At 41.1% G+C, this 25,686-nt stretch overlaps 1 long non-coding RNA gene across 2 annotated transcripts in view; it reads right to left on the bottom strand.

Moving 5' to 3' along the window:
• LOC132695150 (uncharacterized) overlaps window positions 1–10,281 on the bottom strand; it is a 206,329-nt gene extending 196,048 nt beyond the window's left edge. For both annotated transcript variants that reach the window (XR_013556582.2, XR_009617758.1), the window contains exon 1: window positions 10,083–10,281. This is a non-coding gene — a long non-coding RNA (uncharacterized LOC132695150). The remainder of the gene's footprint in view (window positions 1–10,082) is intronic.
• Window positions 10,282–25,686: the final 15,405 nt, after the last annotated feature.

Raw genomic sequence — 25,686 nt, 5'->3', positions numbered from 1 at the left:
GAAGGATCGTGTTCACAGGCTGGGGTTTCGGAAGTGGACCCCGAGATGGGGTACTGCATGTATGTTTCTATTAGGGATCAATGGCTGGGAGAGGTAGGGGAGGAAGCAGGAATGGGCCGACGGCGGAGTCAGAGTGAACGTGTATGCAAGTCCGAACAGAAGGAGGTTCTGCAGCCAGCACTAGCCACGAGAGTTATTCAGAATGGAAGGGACAGACCAGACCTTGTCCTCCCCCATAAGTCCCTGTAACTGGCCGCCCCCAGGAAGGCTGTCTGGATAAGGGACTCTGCAGATGAGGCGAAGCCTGGAGGAGCTGACCAGCAGGGACAACAAGTCTACCTCAGAAGGGCACTGGGTCTTCTCCGTGCCGACCACCGTGTAGAGCAGAATATCCTCATGAATTGCATCAATCAGACTTTCTATATTCTAGACTCAGTGAGTATTTATTGTGTCAACTGGATGAATCAAAAACTGGGGAAAATGTGTTGAAGCTGCTATATTTTCATCAAGGTCACCTTATATTTCTTTTTAAAAACATGCTCATCTCGAATAATTTAAGCTAAGAAGGTAGAAAATAGGGAAAAAATTCCCATGTACTCTTCCCTCAGTGTCTCCCTCACAACCACAATACACTGTCATGAGCAGAAGGCTAACACAAATAAAATGCTACCCACTAATCCACAGATCTCATGTGAATCTTGCCAACTGCCGAACTATCACCCTTGCTGTTGTTCGAGGAGAGAGAGAATCCCCGATCCCCACGCCTACTGAGTGTCTCGGGCCTCTAGTCCTCTCCAGTCTGCAGAGATGATCAGTCTTTATTTGTCCTTCAGGACCCTGAAATTTGGAAATTTGAAGTGTACTGACCAGTCATGTTCTAGAATGGCCCTCGAGTTGGGTTTGTCCGACACTGTTGATTAAATTCAGGAAGAATACCCCAGAATCTGTGCCTTTCTCAGTGCGTTAAATTAGGAGCTATGTGGTGTTGATAACTTTCATTCCTGATGATGTCAACTTTGATTACCTGATGTACAATTTTAATTCCTGACTTTGTCATTAATAAGTACCTTGTTTGGTGATATTTTAGAGTATGTAAATATTGTTTCTCTTTATACTTTGCTAATTTTAGCATCTCTGATGATTCTTCTTAATTTTTTTTAATGTTTAATTTATTTTTGAGAGAGAAAGACAGAGAGACAGAGTGCCAGTGGGGGAGAGGCAGAGAGAGATGGAGACGCAGAATCTGAAGCCCGATGCAGGGCTTGAACTCATGAACTGTGAGATCATGACCTGAGCCAGAGTCAGATGCTTAACTGACTAAGCCACCCAGGCGCCCCAGCATCTCTGATAATTCTTGACTGAAACCAACTTGATTGTGGTGTTTGTAAATGATGACATTCTATTTTCACCATCATTCCTTGTATGTTTATATTGTTGGACTTACACTGTAGGAAAAAGTTTTCCCTTCTCCCCTGTTTATTTATTTGAGTATTTACATCAGGAGAGACTTATGATATATCCACTTCTTTATTTTACAAACTATAATTCGTTACTGTCAGTTACATTGTAGGTCAAACTGTCTCACATTTTCCTTGCATTTGTAAACATTTTGGCCTACAATTTTCTAACATGCTCTTAAGCGCAACAATGTATGCTTTTTCAGTTTTCCCAATCTTACTGACCCAATAAATTCTACTAATAACAATGAAACAAATCTCTGCATGTATTTATATGATACAGATTAGCAAAGCCCATTTGCTCTTTTACCTACACATTTTCAAAATGTTATCAAAAGTGCAATGAATTATTACGTGTACACAGTTCTTGCTTCAATGGTCTTGACTCACTACCTGCTCATTCTGCATCTGTAAAAAATACTACCCCTTCTTCTAAAAAAAAAAAAGAAAAAAAGGCATCAAAGAACTAGAATAGTACAGATAAAACTGATCCATTCAGGTCAGTTTTTTTTTAAAAAATTTTTTTTTTTTTTTAACATTTATTCATTTATGAGAGACAGAGAGTGCAAGCAGGGTAGGGGCAGAGAGAGAGGGAGACACAGAATCCGAAGCAGGCTCCAGGCTCTGAGCTGTCAGCACAGAGCCCGACACGGGGCTCGAACCCATGGACCGCGAGATCATAACCTGAGCCAAAGGTGGACGCTTGACCGACTGAGCCACCCAGGCGCCCCGTTTTCTAGTTTCTTTTTTTTTAATTTTTTTTTAATGTTTTAATTCATTTTTTTTTTTAATTTTTTTTTCAACGTTTTTTATTTATTTTTGGGACAGAGAGAGACAGAGCATGAACAGGGGAGGGGCAGAGAGAGAGGGAGACACAGAATCGGAAACAGGCTCCAGGCTCCGAGCCATCAGCCCAGAGCCTGACGCGGGGCTCGAACTCATGGACCGCGAGATCGTGACCTGGCTGAAGTCGGACGCTTAACCGACTGCGCCACCCAGGCGCCCCATGTTTTAATTCATTTTTGAGAGACAGAGAGAGACAGCATGAGCAGGGGAGGGGCAGAGAGAGAGGGAGACACCGAATGAGAGGCAGGCTCCAGGCTCTGAGTTGTCAGCACAGGGCCTGATGCGGGGCTTGAACACACAAGCCACGAGATCATGACCTGAGCTGAAGTCGGATGCTTAACCGACTGAGCCACCCAGGTGCCCCCCACTCCCCGCAACTCAGGTCAGTTTTAATCAGAATTGTAAAATCAGTGATATAAAAATAAATCTAGCAAAAATAAAATCTAGTTATTAAAAAAAAAAAAAGCTTTCATGTGAATTGTAACAAATTGTAACATTTATCAAGAGTAAACATCCTCATTATTTTTTGAAAGTTTGTTGCCTCAAACACTACTGTGTCTGGCACCAATAGTGTAACCCCTGCTCTGTTCCTATTTCACTTGCCTGTGGTTAACCAAGTTATTCGTTCTCCTACGCTAATGCAATTTCCCCCATAGCCGTGACATTCCTCTGGTCATTTTAATAAGAGGAAATCTGCAATCCATGCCTGTGTCACCATCTGACTTCGAGCTCCTTATGTTTGTTTCTAACAAATTACTATCAGTTAATATACAGACGATTTATGGTAGTGATAAGAATGAGCCTGGGAAGGATATGGTTTGAGGTTTATAAAGTAAACTCAGCTGATGTTGGTCCTGACTAATAAATCAACATCTAATGCTCTGCTATCAAACACTAATTAATTCTTCCTTTCCTCCCTCATATTAATTTAGTGTCATTCCAAGTCTTTAGGGGAGAGTGCTTGCAGCTTTCAGCAGGAACACTCGAATGCCTTGCCAGAGATTTTTATTAATTGCAGCAAATGCAGTGATTTTGGACAACCAAATTTAGAAAAGAAAGATGAGTTTGGAAGACAGTTCTCCCCTTTGGCAAGTATGATATTTCAGGATCTCAATAAATCTTTTTGAATCTAATAGAACTGGAAGTAATTTTTCACATCTTTTCTAATACTCAGATATTCTGGTAATCCAATTACAAGAACCCTCATATTCCAACATTCATATTAACACTAATTTTGAAATACAAAATAAAATAAGTTCAACAAATTAGTTCAGTAACTCTAGCCATAAGAGGATATTTCACTCTAATGACAAAGACATATTTGTACATAATTTATATTAATACATGGCTCACGTATTCATCTAAATATTTAAAATTCTGGTAGCCAGCTAAATCTCCTGTATATAAGTATAAATACCTTTCTGGGATATTTTAAATTTTTCTGAGTTTACTGATCCGAAAGACCATCTATAAATCGTATGATAGAATCTTGCTGAATACTATGGTGTAGTGAGGGATTAAAGAGAAAGTCAGGGTTCTATACAGCTTGAGTGGCTGGTAATTATCAGGTAAACTTAAACGCCTTGGCCATTCATCATACTCTGGTATGCACGAAATGTGAAACATACTCTTTTTGTGCTTTCTGCATGTCTGTCACAGAAATGGAAATCGTACAAGGGGAGGGGGGACCCAGTGAGTGGTACACTCTACGTCAGATGCCCGCACGAGTCTGCAGTACTGCGATCTCCCTGAGTCCACAACCACACACAAGTCAAGGCCAGGACTTGGAGAGGGGGGCAGTGAATGGAAGAAGGGCTGCTTCATGGAGAGGAAAAGCTTTCCTTCGGTCCAAATCAGGAGAACTCTGGGCTCTCTGTCCAAACCAATGCTAGCTCTTGGGTGTGCAGAGTTTTCATTTTTTTTTTTTTTTTCAAGCAATTCAGAATTTTAGGAGTGCACAAAAAGTTTTCAGACATTTCGACATACTTGGAGAGGAGCCCCTACTACAGTCTCTCTCAAGACCTGAGTGAACCCTGGGGCTAGCATGGCCTGCTACGGAGGTGGGGGAAGAATCAGAGGCCCGCAGTCAGCCACAACCCTGGCCCTGGGCGCTTTGGTGTTAAATATCCAACCTGCCTGAACCTGGTTGGGCTATTCAATTCAAACTCAGGACCCATGGCTCCCTGAGGATGGCAAACCAAGATGGGCAAATGGACTTGGAAAGATGCTGTATAAACTATGTGCCGAAAGGAATATAGTTGCTTAGGGAGCCTAAGTTAGTTTAACATCACCAAGGTAGCATTCAGCACACCCTGAAAGGTAAAGCAGCTTCCAGATGTTAAAAATAGGATCAGGGAAAAACTCACCTACTCAGCAAACTGGGCTCAAGGTGTGTAAAGTTCAAAGAAAGACCAACTACTGTAAAAGCTGTTGGTCAAGGGTCACCAAGCCTCTTAAATGACAAGGTGCTGAAGGGTACTGCAGGCATACGCTTTGCTAGAAACTGTTCATTTAAAAAGAAGATGCTCGGATAAATCAATTCTGTTAGGAACCTTCAGGAAGGCAGGGAAAAGAATATAAAGCACAGATCAATCTTTCATTTAGGTTTCGGTCTAGAATGTTGGACATGACAATATGTGAACACGTTTCACCTTTTAGCTGCTATTTGATTAGCAAACAGGCTTAAGCTTTCTGCAGACGTTATGTGGAACTACGTGTTATCTCTAAACACCCACGGAATCTTGTACCCACTCGGCAACACTGTGTCCCTCCTCGATGCCGACAGTGATACATCAAGACAATTCTTGTTTAAGAGGATTCTCTTCAAATCTAAAGTTACTAAGAAAGTGTTAATATTTCTAGTACCCATGGGTTATATTCAAAACAGAGACTCCTGGAGGGAAATTTGGCTCAAAGGCTCTCATTCTCATGACCTTAAACTGCCTTTAAGAAGTGACATATCGGGGCGCCTGGGTGGCGCAGTCGGTTAAGCGTCCGACTTCAGCCAGGTCACGATCTCACGGTCCGTGAGTTCGAGCCCCGCGTCAGGCTCTGGGCTGATGGCTCAGAGCCTGGAGGCTGTTTCCGATTCTGTGTCTCCCTCTCTCTCTGCCCCTCCCCCGTTCATGCTCTGTCTCTCTCTGTTCCAAAAATAAATAAACGTTGAAAAAAAAAAATTAAAAAAAAAAAAAAAAAAAAAAAAAAAGAAGTGACATATCGTGGGGTGCCTGGGTGGCTCAGTCGGTTGAGCGTCCGACTTTGGCTCAGGTCATGATCTCACGGTTTGTGAGTTCAAGCCCATGTCAGGCTCTGTGTTGACAGCTCAGAGCCTGAAGCCTGCTTCAGATTCTGTGTCTCCCTCCTTCTCTGCCCCTCCCCTGCTCAGACTCTATCTCAAAAATAAACATTAAAAAAAAATTAAGAAGCGACATATCAGATACATTGTTAGAATTTCCAGCACAGTTTTGGATTTTTTTTTAAATTTTTTTTTTTAACGTTTATTTATTTTTGAGACAGAGAGAGACAGCATGAATGGGGGAGGGTCAGAGAGAGGGAGACACAGAATCTGAAACAGGCTCCAGGCTCTGAGCTGTCAGCACAGAGCCCGACGCGGGGCTCGAACTCATGGACCGCGAGATCATGACCTGAGCCGAAGTCGGCCGCTTAACCGACTGAGCCACCCAGGCGCCCCTGGATTTTTTTTACAGCATGTAACATTGAATGTGACGGAGATACTTGCATTTTTCTTGTATCTTCCGCAAGGGCATTAGGGGGGAGCTAGTACCTTTGTTTCATTATTGTTTCATCCCCTACAACAGCATTTCACAACATATATTCCTTGATGTTAGCAGGGTTTCTGAGGAATGAAAAGATATCTGTTCATGTAAGAAAAGGGGAACGGTGTCAAGGAAAGTCAAACAAATTTTAAAAATGTTAATTAATACCTCATGACTTCAAAAGTTGGGTAAGTTGTGATGTAAACTCCAACATATTTGATTCACTATTGCAGCGTTTTGCCCTTGACACAATAAAGACAGAATATTTTCTTCATCCACTACGACCCTGTGCACCCTGAGCTATCACCCCCTCCTGTACCCAGAGGCAGGTAATCACTGCTTTGCTGTCAGTACATACAAAACTTGTGCTTGCTTTAGAATGTTATGCCAGCGTAATTACAATGCACCCTCTTTTGTGTCTGTCTTCGTTCACTCATGGAAATATTTTTGATACACATGCTATTAATAAAAATAAGGCATTTACTTTATTGCCCAGTACTATATTCTATTGGGTGAAGAGACCACAATTGCTTGATCCATTCTTCTGTGGTTAGTGGACATCTGGGTTGATTTTGGTTCAAGCTATTAAGTACAAAGCCGCTTTGTACAAGTCGTCAGTGGCACAGTTCCATTTCTCTTTGACAAATACCGATAGGACTGTTGACTTACTTGTTCATTGTACAGCTGACGTTTGAAAAGCATTCAAATAATTTCCTATTCCCACCAGCAATGTGTGAGATAACCTGTGTGACATCCTCACTAGCACTTAATGATAATAGTCTTCTTAATTTTAGCCATTCTATTGTGTGTATTTTATTTCCTAAATTCAAAGAATTTTTTTCAGTTCTAAAGCTGCCATTTGAAATGGAAATAAAAACTTTATTATTCTTACTTCTTGTTAATACTTACTTTGTCTCATTCGTTGAAAAGGCTTTTATTAATTTATTAAGAATACATAGAATTCCTGCTTTAAAATGTTTGTCTGTTAGTTGAAACATTGGGTTCATCTCAGAACAGGCTCTACTGACTTCCTTTTCTTGTGAGAATGGGTTCTGTTTTTTGGATTCTGTGAGGTCTATTACTAGTGGATTACATCTTGGGTCTTATGAATCTCAAGGAGGCTCTTGATTTTATTATATTTCTCAGATGAATATTGTTGCACATGTGTCAGCAGATACTTTGGTTCTGTTTGAGCTGCAGACTCTATTCCTTAAAAGGCAACTCCGATCTGAGTCAGATCATTTGTCTTCAGTCCATCCTACACATAGGTTTCAGAGCTCAGGCAGGGATGTGGGTAGAAAGATTTGGGTGATTTTCTCTAGCTCCTTCTCTCATGGGATTCTCTCCACCTCTTCAGCATGTGCTTCCCAGCCTCACTTGTCAGATGTCCCTAGCCAGGAAGACTGTGGGTGTCTTCCTTGTCCACTGCACCCCTGCCACCATGCAGGTTACAGAACCTTTATAGCTCCCAGTCTCCAATCCTCTCAGAAAGTGTATACTCCTCACCAGAACCTTTCTGCTGGTGTCCTTTCAGGTAGTTGTTATTTTGTAATATGTCTAAGATTTTCAGCAGCTTTTTTGCAGGGGGTTATGTGGTAGGGGCTTAGTTGGTCATACTTAGAAACTAACATTCATTCATGTTGTAGCTTATATTTTCACTTTTATGGCATCATTAAGGAACAGAATTTCTTAATTTGAATGGAAACCAATCAATTTTTTCACTCTATGGTTACTGCTACTTGTGATCTCTTTACCGAATCCAGGTAATTGAGATTTCCTTCTATATTTTCTTTAAAAAAATTTTTTTTAACATTTTATTTCTTAAGAGACAGAGAGAGAGCACAAGCAGGGGAAGGGCAGAGAGAAAGGGAGACACAGAATCCAAAGCAGGCTCCAAGCTCTGAGCTGTCAGCAGAGAGTCCGACGCATGGCTCGAACCCACAAACTCAAGATCATGACGTGAGCCAAAGTCAGGTGCTCAACCAAGTGAGCCACGCAGGTGCCCCTCCTTCTATATTTTCTTCTAGAGGATTTGGTGTTTTAACTTTCTCATAAAGAACTATAATTTACCAGAATTAATTTTTATATAAGGTATAATTGATCAGAATTTTTTACCAGTGAAAACACTCCAATAGCTTGATTTTTAAAAATACAGTTAAGTAGCTATAGTTCAATGTAGCTAAGTATCTACACAGAAAAAAATTCTAAATAAATGCTAAATATAAACCCATAATTTGTAAATTCCACTTATGATTAGCGTTAACTCAAATTATCTCCACATTAGATACAAGAATCAAACATCAGCTTGTCACCAATTAATCAGTCTTCAAGTGAAGGTACCAACTATGTTAGACTGTTAAAATGACATCAACAAAAATGTTTCTATCAAATTAACTTTTCTCATGCAACTAAATTAGATTTCTCAAGTCAAGCGTGTAATTAGAATCCTTTTCTCTCTGGTGTATATACTTTACACATTAAGTGCGCCTGAAATAGTTCCTATTTTGTGAATTAAAATGGAAGAGTAAGGCTTTAGTCCCTTCTCCTTATGAATGAAACTCTAAATATGTAAGAATTTAGCAGCCAATCTAGACACTTTTATTCAGTCTCTTAAAATAACTAAAATTACATTATGTCCACCAGCTTACAATATATCTTTAAAGTACCCTATAATCTGTAGTATCTCCTTAATTATCTTTTTAGACATCTCTTTCTGCGTACAACAGAAAAAAAAGCAGAGAAAAGAGTAGAAATAAACAGCTAAGAAATAAGACTCATGATCAGAATGTTAAAAAGAGAGTAATGAGATGTTACGCTAATAAAATCATGACTTTCATAATATTTACACTTAAAATTTATTAATATGTCTACAAAAAGCTTAGCTTTGTAGGGGCGCCTGGGTGGCTCGGTCGGTTGAGGGTCCGACTTCAGCTCAGGTCACGATCTCACGGTTCGTGAGTTCGAGCCCCGCGTCAGGCTCTGGGCTGATGGCTCAGAGCCTGGAGCCTGCTTCCGATTCTGTGTCTCCCTCTCTCTCTGCCCCTCCCCCATTCATGCTCTGACTCTCTCTGTCTCAAAAATAAATAAACATTAAAAAAAATTAAAAAAAAAAAAAAAAAAAAAAAGCTTAGCTTTGTAAAATACTATTTTTTCCACAGAACTTACCATGTATGTGAAATGCCCAGTGGTTTTCTTGGCATTACCTCTATTCAATTTTAAGCTATCTACAAGCAGGTTTCCTCTCTTACTCATCCCTCTTTCCCCAGCAGTAATATCTTTCCAAAGTATGATGAATGATGTTGATTGTATTGTAAAAAGAAAATTGACCCAAAGACTGAAGACGGAAAAGGTTCTACAACCTGACCCCTAGATGTACGGGGTACTCTGTGATAAAATAAACCAGGCACTTTACACGTGTCCGTTACGTCTGCTGAGCTCTATCCCAAGAATTCATTTTGATTAGGGAAGAAGAAAATTTTAAGTCAGAGCACGTGTCCATACTACCATTACGATTTTAACGTTTGGTGATCCCTGCTCGTTGTCATGGATCACCGAACAGCACTGTAAGTGGGATTTAAAACAACAAAACCAGTGACATGTGGTTAAATATCACTGAATAATTCAAGATGTAAGCAAGAAATGTACCCCATGCCACCGCCTGGGCAATGTTTTGCATTTCCTGTGCTCTCCTCCCCACCCCTCACACCTGTAGTCCTTCTACCTTTGCTTGACTTTATGGGAAACATGACGTGACGGTTGACGTCTGTGCACCTGGTGTCAGCAGGTGCCCAGGGGCGCGGTCGCACCTCCCTCCGGGTGCCCGGGTGGGGGGTTCGCGAGGGGGCGGGGGGGGGGGGGTAACACCTGACTCGGGGCTGGGAGTGAATCGGAACGGCCTCCAGCAGGCCGACGGGCCTCGTCCAAGAGGCCGCCCCTTCCCCTTAGGAGTGACGACCCCTCCCCTCCGGGCCAAGGTCACCGGAGCGCCCGCCGCGCCACCTACTTCACCCGCCAACTCCCACGACGGTTCTGCTTGGGCAGCAGCCTGACAGCCTCGCGCGGGAGCCACACCCTCTGCTCTCGAGTCTCCAGCTCCACCGCTCCGCCTGCGTCAGCACAGGGGCCCGCTCCTCACATAAACCTCAAAGAAACCTTATCTGCGACGGAGCGGGGCCTTGCAGGCCCGCCGCCTGGCTGCGGGGCGGAACCGAGGGCAGACACGCCCGGGGCGGGGCCACGCGCCGGCCGGAACCCGCAGACCGGAAGTCCGGCCGCCGCGTCTTCCGCCCGGCGCGGCGGGAAACTCGGGCTGGGCAGCGTGGCGGCGGCGGCAGGTTTTCCGAGGCTCGCGGTGCGGGCGGAGGGCGGCTCCCGCGTTCAACAGGCTGTGCAAGGAAGCGGACTGGTTTTGTACACGCGGAACTTCCTGCCTGCCGGTAATTGGATCGGAGGATGCACCCCTGGTCCTTGCAGGCCGCCGCAGCCCAGCGGTTTCCCAGTGTAGCCCCGTGGCGGCTGAACCGCAGTTTCCACTCGGTCAGCCCCGTGTTTTTGCGCAAAGCGACACACCATCCGGGAGAGGCCCGGGATGCTCGCGGGATCCAGCGTTTCGGCATCTTGAGTAAGTCAGTCCTCAGCACGTTCTCGTGCGGAGCCCGGGATGGGACGCGGCCCACACGGGAGTGGAGGATGGCCCTAGGCGACGGGATTTGGTGTCAGGTGAACTGATTGCGGATCTCATTGAGATCCCCGATTCCATGAAGGCTTCACAAGGCACGGCGCAGGCTTCACAGGTCTGGTGCGGTGCTTGGTCTGCTGTTGCCCCTGTGCGCTTGACCTTTGCTGCCAGACCCTCATTCGGTACGGGGAAGGTGGAGTTGGCGTGGGTTTAGCGGTCGGTTTTTCCAGGACAGGGGAGAGGCTGCAGGACGGCCTGGGCTCGCAGGAGCCCGGCGCCGTCTGACGCTTTTAAAGACGTGGCCCTGGGGTCCCCTGCAAGCAGCTCTGTGTCCTTCCCTGAGCCCGTCACCAGGTTTGCTGAGGTGGTGGTGGGGTCGGGGGAGGTAAGTGGCTGCTAGCTGCTTCCTCTCCTTCACTGAAATGTCCTGGAGCACCTGGCCCGGCTGAGGCAGGCTGTGCTCGGCTTCCAGCTTCTGCAGATGGACTTTTGCCCCCTCCCCAACCCCCCCCCCCCCCGTGGGCTCTCTGGCTCCCCGTGTGCTCCGTAGTCCAACCATGTCTCCCAGATCCCCAGCCGGTCCTCCAGTCCCAAGCGGGGAAACTGCTCCGCACGTCCGACTGCAGGTGGAAGAGCAAGAGCCCCTCCCCCGCTTGGGGGCAGTGCCCTCAGTTGCCCGGATCCCGTGACACGATGTCATTGCCATGTGCATGAGCCACATGCTGAAGCCTGGCAGCCCCCAGGCTTTCTGTCACATCACAGGTACCAAGTGAAGGTGGTTAGATATATGTACATTTTTAAAAACCGTTTAAAAAAAATACGATGTTTCTTTGTGGTGGGAACAAACCAGAATGTGGTCACAGAAGGAGTAACAGCTGAATCAGGAGAATTGGGGCGGATAAAGTCCTTGTGCCCTTCTGCAGACATTTTTCCTACTCCGTATTTGCGGCCCGTAAAGAAGAGCGTGCGGCTCAGAACCGCTGATGTGATGTGCAGAGCCTCAGCCCAGGAGCTCCTGGCCCGGTGTCTGGCCTGTCCTCTGCCATTGGAGAAAGGGGAGAGCAACAGGTGTGAAGATCAGCTTCATCAGTGGTTGTGCAAAGACCCAGGAGCATTTGCCGATTCAGCTTCCTTGCCTCTTTACCTTCCTCACACGTGGATTCCACTGCCTCTGTCTTAGATTGTTGACCTGGGATGAGAACCTCGGCACTGTCAGCCCTCAGAATGAAGGACAGGGAGCAGCTGCAGCTGTCAGAGGCAACAGTCATCTCTGACAGCACCTGAAGCACCTAGAAAAGCTGCTCCTGAGTTCAAGGGAGGAGGAAGTTGCCTCTGAGCCCCATCTCTGTGCACCGCTGCACGCGGTGGACATTTGAGCTGCCTGACCTGAGACAGAGAGGGAAGTCTCTCCAGAAAATTTCTGCTTTTACTCAAAATTCAGTGAAACCTTGGATTGCGAGTAACTCGTTCTGAGAGTGTTCCGCAAGACCCTTTCTAGTAAGTTTTAGCTTGATAAACGAGCGACGTCATGCGATATGAGTAGTATGTGATGCCGAACGTCACATGATCACAACTGAGCCAATAGTTCTTGAAATTCGTTTTGATATACAAGTGCTTTGGATTATAAGTATGTTTATGCTTGCAAACCAAGGTTTTACTGTAATGTTATCCTCAGATGCTTGATGCACTGTTGGAAATATAATTATTAATCATGGAAATAAACCACTTGAAAGTTAAAAAAGAAGGATATAAGATAATAACAAATGGGTCAATTCTTCAAGAAGACATAACAATCCATTAACGTATATGCATTTAGCAACAGAACATCAAAGTATATGAAGAAAAAGCTGATAGACCTGTAAGGAGAAAGATAAAACCACTACAGCTATGCCAGTAATTGACAGATCAAACAGGCACAAAATGAGTAAGGATCTAGTTGAACAGCACAATCAGTCCACTGGGTTTCAACTCCTGCAGATTACACATTTTTTTTCAACTTCACATGGAACATTCACAAAGATCATATTCTATGGCATAAAACATATCTTAAGTATAAAAGGATAGAAACCTTACAAAATAGGCTCTCATAACCCAATGGGATCAAACTAGAAATTAATATCAGAAAGATGGCTGGAAAACCGAAGATACTGGAGATCTGGCAACACATTTTTAAAAACTATGTGGGTCAAAGAAGCCTCAAGAGAAATTAAGAATATGAGAAACTAAATAAAATTAATTTTTTTAAAATTTGAATTAAAGTTTGAATTTGAGTATAAAACATCCAGAAATATGGGATGCAGTAAAAGCGATACATAGAAGGAAACATACAGCAGTGAATGTGTACACCAGAAAGAAGACAGATCTAACATCAGTAAGGTAAGCTCCCACTTTATGAAACCAGAGAAAGAAGAGGCATGCAAATCTAAAAAGTGCAGAAGAAAAGTTAGAGCAGATACGAATGAAAACAGGAAAACATTATAAAGAGTCCATAAAATCAGAACCTGGTTCTTTTTATTGATGAAAATGTCAATAAAATGGTAACCCTCTAACCAGGCTAAGTAAAATAGAAAAAAGAGAATGTAAGAGTTACTGATACCAGAAATGAAGTAGAGCTATCACTAATGATTTCATGGACATTAAAAGAATGGTAGAGGAATATTATGAGCAATTCTATGACCTAAAATTTGATAAATTAAATGTATGAATTCCTTGGAAGACACAATCTAACAAATTTCCCACAAAGAGATGTGGGTAATGTATTGAAGAAATGGAATTAATCTTTCCAAAAAGAAAGCACTAGATCTAGATGGTTTCACTGGTGAATTCCCCCAAACATTTAAAAAAACAATACCATTTATCAACAATTTCTTTCAGAAAATAGAAGTCGAGGTAATACTTCCTACTCATTCTTTTTTTTTTTTTAAACTTTACTTATTTTGAAAGAGAGAGAGAGAGGGAGAGAGAGAGAGAATCCCAAGCAGACTCTGTGCTGACAGCACTGAGCCCGATGTGGGGCTCAAGCTCACGAACTGAGATCATGGACTGAAGTGGAACCAAGAGTTGGACGCTTAACTGACTGAGCCACTCATGTGCCCCAGTACTTCCTACTCATTCTATAAGGCCAACATTACCCTATGCCATAACCAGATAAAGACATTACGGTAAAGGAAAACTACAATATTTCTTGTAAGTGTAGTAGCAAAATCCTCAATATAATATTAGCGATGGGAATCCAAGAATATGTAATAGAATTATATACCACAACCAAGTGAGAATTATTTCAGGTATGCAGACGTGTTTAAAGATTTGAAAATCCATCATATCAACAGGTTAAAGAAGGAAAATCTTATCGTCATGTCAGTTGATGCAGAAAAAACATTTGGCAAAATCTAACACACTTGTTCATCTAAAAACTCACTGAAAAGTGTGAATAGAGGTGGATTTCCTCAACTTGATAAGGAAAATCAACAAAATAATTTATAAGCTAACATCATACATAATTGTGAAAAACTAGAAGCATTCTACCTGAGATCAGGACAAAGCAAAGATGTTCCCACTCATCACTCTTTAACCTTATATTTGAAGTCCTGCCTAATGCAATAAAACAAGAATAGGAAATAAAGGTAAACAGGATTAAAAAACTAAAATTGACATGATTATTGAAAATAAAAGAAATCCAAAAACTCATGGAAATGATAAGTGATTATAACAAGGTGCAGGATATAATGTTAATATACAAAAATCAATTGTTAACCTATATACCAGCAATAAACAGTTAGAACTTGAAATTAAAAACATCAAATTATTTTAGCACCAAATACGAATTATTTTAGCACCCCAAAAAAGGGTGTACATAGAAATAAATCTAACAATATATATAAGATCTATTTCAGGAAATATACAAAATTCTGATTAAAAAAAATCAAAGAAGAACCAAATAAATGGAGAGCTATTCCAGGTGTAGGAGTGGGAAAAATATTGGAAAGCTATTTCCAACTTGGTATATAGATTCAATGCAATCCCCCCAACATTCCAATAAGTTGTTTTGTAGATACCAAGAAACTAATTCTAGGGGCACCTGGGTGGCTCAGTTGGTTGAGCGTCTGACTCTTGATGTCAGTTTGGGTCATGATCTCATGATTGTGAGATCAAGCCCACATCAGGCTCCACGCTGAGCATGGAGCCTGTTTGGGATTCTCTCTCTCTCTTTCTTTGCCCCCCCCCCCCCCCGCTTGCACACACGTTGTCTCTCTCTCTCTCAAAATAAATAAACTTAAAAAAAAAGAGAAACTGGTTTGAAATTTTACACGGAGAGGAAAAAGACCCAGAATAGCCAATATAGTATTGAAAAACAAAGCTGGAGACTGATGCTACTCAACTTCAAGACCTACTATAAGGCCAAAATGATATAGACATTGTGGTATTGGCAAAACAATAGATAAGTAGATCGATGGAACAGAATAGAGGTCCCAGAAATAGATCTACTGATTTTTGACAATGGAGCAAAGGCAATAAATACGGTGGAGCAAAGGTAGCCTCTTTAACAAATGGTTCTAGAACAATTGGACATCTACAGTCAAATCAAGACACAAAGTGTATACCTTTCACAAATAAAGTGGATTATTGACCTAAGAACAAAACACAAAAATTATATGACTTATAGAAAATAACATTGAAAAAACCTTAAGTGACTTTGGCTCTGGCAATCGCTTTTTAGATATAACACCAAAAGCATGATCCATTAAATAAAAAAAATTATGTTAGATTTCATTCAAGTTTGGAATTTACGATTTTTGACAGATACCGTTAAGTGAATGAAAAGACAAGCCATGGATTGAAAGAAAATATTTACAAGTCACATATCTGATAAAGGATTTATATTAAAAATATATCAAGAAATCTTGAAATTGAACAATAAGAAAGCAAGCATCCTCACTAAAAAATGGGAGATCTATACAGATGCCTCAACAAAGAAGATAAATAGATGGCACATAAAGCATCTGAAAAAATGTTTTATATCATGTAATTTCAGGGAATTACACATTGAAACAATAACGAGCACCACTACGCATCTACTAGAATGTCCAAAGTCTAAAATGCTAACACCACCAAATGCTGGTGAAGAAGCAGAACAAAAAAAACTTTCATTTATTGCTGGTAGGAATGCAAAATGGTACAGCCACTTTGGAAGATAGTGCTTTCTTACAAAACTAAGTGTATTTTTACATGTGTTCCAGCAATAGTGCTCCCTGGTATTTATCCAAATAAAGTGAAAACTGAAAAATTCATACAAAAGCCTGCACATGAATGTGTGTAGCACCTTTGTTCAAATTGCCAAAAATTAGAAGCAATGAGGGTGTCCTTGTATAGGTGAATTGGTAAATCAGTCCTGGTCCATCTATACAATGGAGTACTATTCAGTGATACAAAGAAATGAGCTCTTAATCCATGAAGAGACATGGAGGGGCCTTAATGCGTATGACTGAGTGAAAGAAGACAATCCGAAAAGGCTCCGTACTCTGTTACCAACAACATGGAATTCTGGAAAAGTAAAAACTATAGTAAAAACTAAATTATCAGTGATTTTCAAGGGTTAATGGGGGGAAAGAGGAGGTCTATACGTGAAGCATAGGGTGTTTTTAGGTCGGTGATGCTATTCTGTATTATACTCTAATGGTGGGATACAGGACATGATGCATTTGTTGAAACCCTCAGAAATGTACAACACAGAGTGAACCCTAATACCCACCATGGGCTTCAGTTAATACCGAGGTATCAATGCTGATTTATCAATTGTAATGAATGTGTTACAGTAATGCAGGATGTTAATAATAGAAAAAGCATAGAAAAGGGGAGGAATACACGGGAACTCTGTACTACCTGTTCAGTTTTCTATAAATCTAAAATTTCTGTAAACAGTAATGTCTGTTAATTAAAAAAAAAAGTTTAGTGCATAGCTGTCTCTTTCACCAGTGAAGCACAGTTGATAATCTCAAAAAAGTTGATGTTGTCAGATTTTAACTTTTGTTTTTCTAGTGAGTATAAAATATATTATGGTTTTGAGTTCTGTGCATATCGCTAAGACAGAATATATACATATCAAAAATACATGTATTCGTATAAGAATGAGTACTCCTCAATATTTGGTTGTCATATGAATGCATTATGTTAGGCTTGTTTTGTTTAAATATTCACTTACTAACTGATTTTACTGTTTGTTTGATCTGCCAGTTACCAAAGATCTGTATGGAATCTCTAACTATGATGATGAATTTTTCAATTATTCCTGTATTTCTAAGTATAGGATTTCGTATTTTATTGGTTAATGCAAATATTTTATTAAATTCTTTTTTTTTACTACTGTGATTTTGAGAGACAGAGAGAGACAGAGCACGAGTGGGGGAAGGACAGAGAGAGAGGGAGACACAGAATCCGAAACAGGCTCCAAGCCCGGAGCTGTCAGCACAGAGCCTGACGCGGGGCTCGAACTCATGAACCGCGAGATCATGACCTGAGCTGAAGTCAGACGCTTAACTGACCGAGCCACCCAGGCACCCCTCAAATTTTTTATCATTATTTGATAGCTCTAACTTGAGTAAGTTTTGGCCTAAGATATATTTTACGTGATAATATAGTCATACCAACTTTCTTTTGTTTAGTATCTGCCTTATAGTTGATACAACCTTTTTAAAAATTATTTTTCAATCTTCTTTGTCCTAAAGTTTTAGGTTTGTCTCTTGTAAATGGCATATACATAAATTAGTTGATTTATCCATTCTGACAACCTTGTCTCTTAATTGGAGAGCTAAGTTTATTGACGTATATTGTGATTATAAATATATTCAGAGTTTTGTTGAAAATAAAGTTTTTGGTTGATAGCTTCCATTTTTGCTGATGAGGGGATACGTTTAACCTTTTTGATCTTTTTTAGGTATTCTTTGTTTTGCTTTGTCTTGTTTTATTCCACTTTTTTTTTTTTTTTTTTTAATGTTTATTTATTTTTGAGACAGAGAGAGACAGAGCATGAACAGGGGAGGGTCAGAGAGAGAGGGAGACACAGAATCTGAAACAGGCTCCAGGCTCCGAACTGTCAGCACAGAGCCCGACGCGGGGCTCGAGCCCACGGACCGCGAGATCGTGACCTGGGCCGAAGTCGGACGTTCAACCGACTGAGCCACCCAGGCGCCCCCCCCACTTTTTTATTAATACCTTCTCTCTGTCTTTGCGGTTTAATGTTTCCATGTACTCTGACTAGTTTTGCTTTTTCTATATTTGTGGTTTGGAATTCACTGATATCCTGAACTGGAGTATTAACACTTCCTAGAATTTCCAGAACATTCCCAGCCATTCTCTGACAGTCTCCAGTCGTTCTGGTCTCTCCTCCAGGAACTCCACGTCCAGCGTCAGATGGCTTCCTGTAGTGTCTGTTTCTCTTAAACTCCTGTTTTGCGTTGCCAGCCTCTGTCTCTTCTGCTGTCCCGAAAAAATGTTTAAATATACGTTGTATTTCTTTAGTTCTTTCTTCATCTAGAGGAACTGCTCTTAAACCTGCTGATTTTTTTTTTTTTTTTTTTTTTTTTAATTTTCATTCATTTGCTTTTCAGGCCTGGGTTTCCCTTTGGTTATTTTCAAAACGTTTCATCATTTTCATAGACTTTTGCTGTTTAGTCTCATTTTGGTAACTTCTTTACCTTGCCTTTTTGTAGGTCTTGTGATTTTCTTTTTAACTGTAATCTCGGTTTTCCTACAAGTTTATAGTGAGAGTATTCTGCAGAGTGAGTCGAAGTGCCATACCTTCAAAAGGAATTGCATTTTCTTCTATGTATACCCTTAACCTGGGGCCACAGTACGTTGATTTTTCCTTTGGAGGTAAATCCAGCACTGAATTTCACATGTGGCTTGGCTTTTTTCTTCCCGCCTGGGTCAAGGCCCTGTCCTGTTTTATCCTGCAGGGCAGGTTCTGCTTCAGCATGCCCCTGCACAGAGGCCTAGATTTCTGGGTCCTTTAGACCCTATATCTGAGTCATCCCCTTCTTTAGCTTCAGTTTTTAAATCAAAACTCACGTCCACCAAGTTTTATTCGATATCTTAGAGTGAAATCAAGTGTCCTGCTTTTCTTTTGGATCCCATTTGTACGTTGGTTTTCAGTTTTTCAGACTGCTTCCCTTCCTTGACAGCTGACGAACGCAGTGTGTGCCTGTGTATATGTGTGTGAGTATGTTTAAGTTTTCTTCTGACATTTTCAGTGGTGTTTCAGTGGAAAGGTTTCTGTTTAGGGCATCTGAAAGCTATCCTTTCTCCTGTCCTTTCTGTTGTTACATTCCTCCCTCTTTTCCAAACTCCCCATCAAAACTGGCCTGTCCTTCTAGACATAGATGAGTGCTTCAGATGGTTTCCTCTTGCCCCTCATGAAAGTGGACTTCTGCTAGCACTTTTAGGCAAGGTCGATCAATCTGTGCAATGCAATTCTAAAGCAGTTGTCATCACTTAAGGAGAAAGCAACTGGGGTACAAATCTGTAGGATCGGTCATGTGCCTCTAGCAGCTTCTGTCTCCGTGCAGCTTCCCCAACCTCTTCCATAAATCTGGGTGCAAGGATCATGTGAGACACCGTATGTGAGGCTGCTTGGTTATACACCATTCCCCCAACATGTGCGAGCTATTTTGGTTTTTCAACTGAAGACCTTATAGGTCCGAAAACCATATGAGCCAAAGCCATGAGAAATAGGGACAGTTTTAAGGAGTGATGTAAATTTGTAAGTAAAGAATATTTTTTTTGATCACTGGGGTTTCAGTGCCTCTCTGAATTAGTCTATACACTTTATTCTGTCTCTCACACATGTGCAGAGAAAATGTTTTGCACCATAAATGCATTGTCTGTCCTCATGGATGTTTGTAAAAGACAGCAAAAGAAATCTCCTTTGTAATGCAGCTTTCCTCAGCATCAGCACTGAAATGGAATCATAAACCATAGTTAATTTCATTTCCAGAATTTTTATAATAGTAGGACAGCTGTTCAGCATAACTTTTCCTGTTGCTTTTCAATTTACGGTACATATGATAAAATAAATTTGGAAGTAAAGGCCAAGAGGCTTGGATGAACTTTATGAAATTTAATTTGGCTGTGTCAGGGGCTTATTTTTCATTGGAACATTTTCAGTCTCATGGACACTGTTTTTGAATAGGTACCAGTTTCTCAAACCTGGTTTAAGATACGATTTTAAAACTAAGCTGAATGGCAGTAATTAGGTGAAAAGCTGGTTTGAAAGTCTTCTGTATTTTCTCATTGGTAAAGTGTTTGGGAAAAGGGTGGATTCTGTTTTTATAAGCCCACTACTTAATGTTACCCATTTTGATACCAAAGTGTAATTTTTCAAATCAAATATTATACTGTTAAATATTCAGATATACCAACACTAATATTTTGTAGAAAAATCCTATCTCTATTCCCATTGTTGCATGTTCAAATATAAGAAAGTCTTGAGCCCAGAGTATTGAAGCCAGAGAGATAAAGTCATTTGTTCAGGTGTCTAAATGGAAATTAACTTAACAATGGGATCGATTGTATTCATTTAGTGTTTCAGCTTGACAGATTATAATTATAAATGCATGGCTTCCATTTCTTGTATCTGTAAATAATGGCCGGAAGTGAAAAAGGATGCAGCTAGTAAAGATCAGATTAGACCACTAATTCTTCTTAAAGCATTTTTCAGAAAACAGAATTTACATTATTCATGGTGCTTAAAATGCCAAGGAACAGCCAATCTTTAGTCTCAGCTGGGCTCCAACACCTGGTTTTTAACCACACCATTTTTTAATTCTTTTTTGGTAGGATGATAAGCATTTTGAAACTCAGAAAGCTTCCTTCCATGAATTTTAAGTGTGGGTGGATCTCAGAATACCAATGATACAAGTATGTTGAGAAATTACATTAACTTTAGGGTTTTATGACTCAGTCTCCCTTTCAGAAAGAATCCTACCTTTAATTACTGTTTGTTGAGAACACTGAATATTGCAGCAGTAGAACAAGAAGTCCGATTGATAGGGAAGATCTCTCCATCTATGTCCCCATTGCAGGGGACATAAGATCATCTCTCAGATTTGAAGTGAGAAAACTTTCTTTAAGCAGGAGCCAACAGCAACATCTGTGCACAACTAATCCTGAACCTGAACCAGCTCTTTTCCATATTTTAGAATATGCCCATTTCCGCTCATCTTAACTTTTCATTTCATAGGCTCTGGCAGCCACGCGCGGTGAGAGGGACTACTTTGTAATCATTTTGATTTATCTATAAGCAGGACGTTTGCAAAATCCCTTAAGAAACTCATCCTCACAGATTTGTAGCTCAATTAAGTAGATTCAATTAGTCAAGATAGGCTGGCCGAGGAGTATATAAGGCTCAAATCCCAAAAGATTCTAGGATTTTGTGCAGTTCGTTGTTAACAGAAAACCTCATTTCCTTGCAATGATACATCTTCAAAACATTTGGAAAGCAAACTGCATCTCTGACAAATGATGTAAGTACAGTTGGGTTTTGCAGCCCCCGATTTTCCCTACGCCCTGTCTTTGGGAACGTGGGTGTAGGGTCAGGACACAGTCAGTTTCCTCATTATTTGATGCCCAACAGATGGAAAGCTCCTTTAGCTCATGTCTCGCCAGGTGTCGAAGTAAGAGAAGCTCAGGTGTCTGTAACCCACTGTTGTTGCCCCCACCCCAGATCTTCTTGGCGGGATAAAAATGATGGGGATTAATATCTTTTTGAGGTCCTGTTTGGTTCCAGAGACAGTGCTAGCTTTTGTCTGCTTTGCCTAATATGATTCTCAACACTACCCTATAAGGAAGGTCCCCCCCCCAAAAAAAGGCCGAGATTTTTTTTTTAAGTGAAAGTTGGGGGAAGGAGAGATGGCAAAGAGGAGGAGGAAAAAGAAAACTTTCTCAAGAGCACACACACACATCTGTTCTGTGGCATGTTAATACTTTGTCCAAGGTCATGTGGCTAGTAGAATTGCCAGAGTGACTAAGTATGTGGTTTGTCCAACACCAAAACCTGTGTGGTTTACTGCTAATGCTACATTACCTAGTGCTCAGGAGAGCCTGATGAGAGTCCTCTAACTTGTGGACACAGAAGGATATATTTCTTTGTCTCCCTTGCACTTAGACGTGGTCATATACTGAGGTCTTGCCGGTGGAATACGTTCTCACTTCGTGGTCTGTCCACTAAAACCTTTCTCACAGAATCCTCACCTTCTTTCCCTATTGGAAGGCTGGATGAAGGGCCCCGAGGTCCTAGGGGAGAGCAACACTACACAGTAGGAGGGGTCGGGATCTCTGCAACATTACCTAGAAGGTTGTCTTGGCCACACGTGCCTGAGGAGCTGTGTGAGCAGGAAGTAAACTTCTACTGGGTGAAGGGCAGGGCACTGACGTCATTTATTAGAGCGGTGAGCTCACCCTGAATGCAGACCCGAGGAGAGGGGGCAGCATTGCACATCCCAGCCTCCTCTAGCCATGTTCCCACCCCCATTTTTTCTGTGACAACAAAATCTAATCAGGTCAACTAAACCCTACCAGTGTTCTAGCCTCTCACGCATAACAATGCCCCTGTCCCTAAAGACTTAAGACCTGAAAATTTCACACCAGGAGGCATATCAAGGAATGGGGTCGGGGAAACAGCCCTCAGCACATCACAGTGTGTAGGCAGTGAACCTGTTTACATAGTGGATGGCTCAGTCCTGTGCACATTCCATTCCATGCTCTGCCAACACTGTAAAAGACTAATAAGGAAAAGAAAATGACCACTCCATTTGATCCTTAAAACTGTATTGTGCATGGATGCAAGCACAATGCACGGTCATTTATTATTAAATTTAAAGCTGTAGGAGAGAACAAACTCCTCACCTTCCCAAATAGAGACAAATACTTCTAATCTCTATGGAAAAGCAAAAGAAACCGGCATCTCCAAAGAGTGTGCCAGTGAGAGATTCATCTCCTCATAGATTTCTATGATCACAGGCCTCAAGTTGAGTTCTCGAGCCCACATATTATAATACCCACAGCAGGATAACATCTCTGTGCTGCTGTTACAGTTATTAATGCAGTTACAATTGAGAATTCTGTTGGCTGCATGCTTGACTAAGGGTATGAGTTTATCTTCACGATATCCCTGGAAGGCGGGCAGGTGATGACTTTTATTAACACCATTTTAGTGATGAAGGAGCCAGAAAAGAGGAATGCAAAGGCATTTCCCAGCATAATGTCGCAAATCTAAAGCAAAATTAAGTCCAAAACTCAAAGTATTTCAATTGTTAGTGTACGCTTAGGCAGTGATTCGCATCCATACATTTTTTGGGGACAGAATCCCTGTTGTTGAGGAAGATTTTCTCCAAGATCAAAAAAGAAAAAAATGTTAATGGCTTGGTGGTAGATTTAAAAGACTTTATGACTTTTTTTTGGTGCCTAGGCATGTCCTACTAGGGTGTGACTGTGAAGCAGAAGGGGAAGGACCAGCCTGAAATACATTTCCTACAAAGGACATTTCAGCCCTGATCTATTAAACATGTAGGCACGTTTGCCAATATTCACAGCATACCACTGTGAGTTCATTTCTGTTCTTGTGGCATTGGAAAGACTTGGTGTGGTAATTTAGAATTATTCAAGGAAAGGAATCCCTGCCCAAGTTATACCTAAGATTACATGGCCCCCATTTCAAAGACTTGCTACGCATGTAAAGTAAAAGCCCCCCTTTTTAGCCTGACTTGCCTCAGTCCTCCATCCCCAGGGTCTCTTATTCCTGCCGCATACAAACATATTCCGACCTACACACCATTCACCCTATTTCTTACCCCGTTAACTCCCTGAAAGTCCTCTGTCTTCATGCATTTAATTTTGTTTATTCCATCCACTGGGAAGAACTTTATCTTCACATGAATCTACATGCCAGAGTCCCTTTTCATCCATAAAAGACCTTCTCTGAAATATCGCAGCTTCTCTTGAATCACAAAATTGACTTTGTGGGTCATTCACTTGCTCTCTTGCTTCCCATAAGATTTATCAATGGCTTGTGAACCCTTGGAACATAAAAACTGTCATGTTCAGTTTTTTTCCCCTGACAACTAGCATTGTGTTTTGTATGCAGCAAATATTCAATAAGTGCTTCTCTTGTTTAACCATTTTTTTTTTTTTTAAGTTTATGGATTTATTTGGATAGAGAGTGTACAAGCAGGGAAGGGGCAGAGAGAGGAGAGACAGAGAGTTCCAAGTAGGCTCCACGTTGTCAGCACAGAGCCTGAGGTGGAGCTTGATCTCACCATGAACTGTGAGATCATGACCTGAGCTGAAATCAAGAGGTGGACGCTTAACTGACTGAGCTGCCCAGGCACCCATGTTTAACCAGTTTTTAATGTAGCTTCAATTTTTGTTTTTTTACTTTAATTAATTAACTTTTTATAGAGAAGAGATAGAATTCGATTTGGAATGAGACATGAGTTTTTTATAGGATACAGAAGGGTAACAGAGTCTAGAAAATACAATATATATTTGGTGGCATTCGTCATTTTGGATCAAGGATTTTTTGTTTGTTTTGACTGTTGCTTTATTTATTTTATTTGATCCTCTCTCCGTTACATGCATGTTAGGATTTCAAGTTTTCCAAAGAAGTTAACACATCTGATGCTATTTTCTCTAAGTCTTTATGCTGCACTCTCTAGGAAACTATTTAAAATTACATCCACATGCCAGTAATGTGTGAGAGTGACCTTTGAGCCCCTTTTAGAAAGGTGAAAAGATACATTCTTGTTTCCAAAGGTATAGTTACATTAAAAAAATATAAATGAAAAAAAATGAAAAAATAAAAAGGATGCCTAAGTTGAACTTTACTAGGTAAAAAAAAAATAGCCAAAATCATTAGTGTTAGAAGAAATGATCATTACAATTTATTGGAATTAGAACAGCTGCCATCCCAAAAGGCATATTGTGAATATATAAGAGATTTCAGAAGTTTGTCCAGTTTATTATGTAATCAAGATAGCACTGCACTGGGTGATTCCCACACATTTAGACTTTTGGGACACTCTGTCCCTTGAGATTTATATAAAATTATTCCCATCTCCATCCCATATTTAATGGAAAATTCAGTATTCATGTTCAAATTCATATGTCCAAGATCTCTTGGGTTGGGATGAGATTACTCTAATGAAGGCTATTGTACTTGTCACATATACTTATAACTCCCTGTATTATTATATTTACAGATTTTAGTTAAATGTAATCATTCCATATTCAAAGATATAAACATCTATCAGAGAAATAAGAGTTTACAGAAATAAAGTTTGTTGTTGAAGTTGCATTCAATAGGCTCTACCTATAATTTATATAGGCAAAAAAAAAAAAAAAAAAACCCAACTAGTATAGGGGAAGGGTTTCTGGTAGGATTTGGGGTATTTAAGAAGGCAATCCTTAAGATATGGGGATACCAGGCCACACAATAAATCTTCACTTCAGGGTGTTGCCATCCACATGATTATGCTGCCAAAAATCTGTAGCTATTATTTTTCTATGTAAATTCCAATTCCTGGCAGGAAGATGAATGGCCCAAATTAGAATAAGGGTCCTATAACTAGAAAGTCTTTTCCTGTTTTAGAACGAGGCCAGGTAGGAACGGAAGGAGCTACTCTAGTCTGCTTCTGTGCAGGTGCAGTCTTTCTTGGAGAAAGGGAGCTACTGTGTCTGGAGAGCTTCCTCAGGAGGTGTCTGATAGAAAGATGATTTGGTTTGCCTCCTCACTTGACAGATGAGGACACAGACTCCCCTCAGAGCTGAGTGCCATGCTCATGGCCATGAGCTGGAGGCTGAGATTCAAGTGGAAGGAGGCCTCTTAATTCCCATTCCTTTACTGTGTCTACCCCACCTGGAGATGCATTTGGGACCTTTT

Source organism: Panthera onca, chromosome B4 (assembly GCF_046562875.1).
Source record: "Panthera onca isolate mPanOnc1 chromosome B4, mPanOnc1 haplotype 2, whole genome shotgun sequence".
Taxonomy (NCBI): Eukaryota; Metazoa; Chordata; class Mammalia; order Carnivora; family Felidae; genus Panthera; species Panthera onca.
This window is presented reverse-complemented; position numbering and strand designations above follow the sequence as displayed.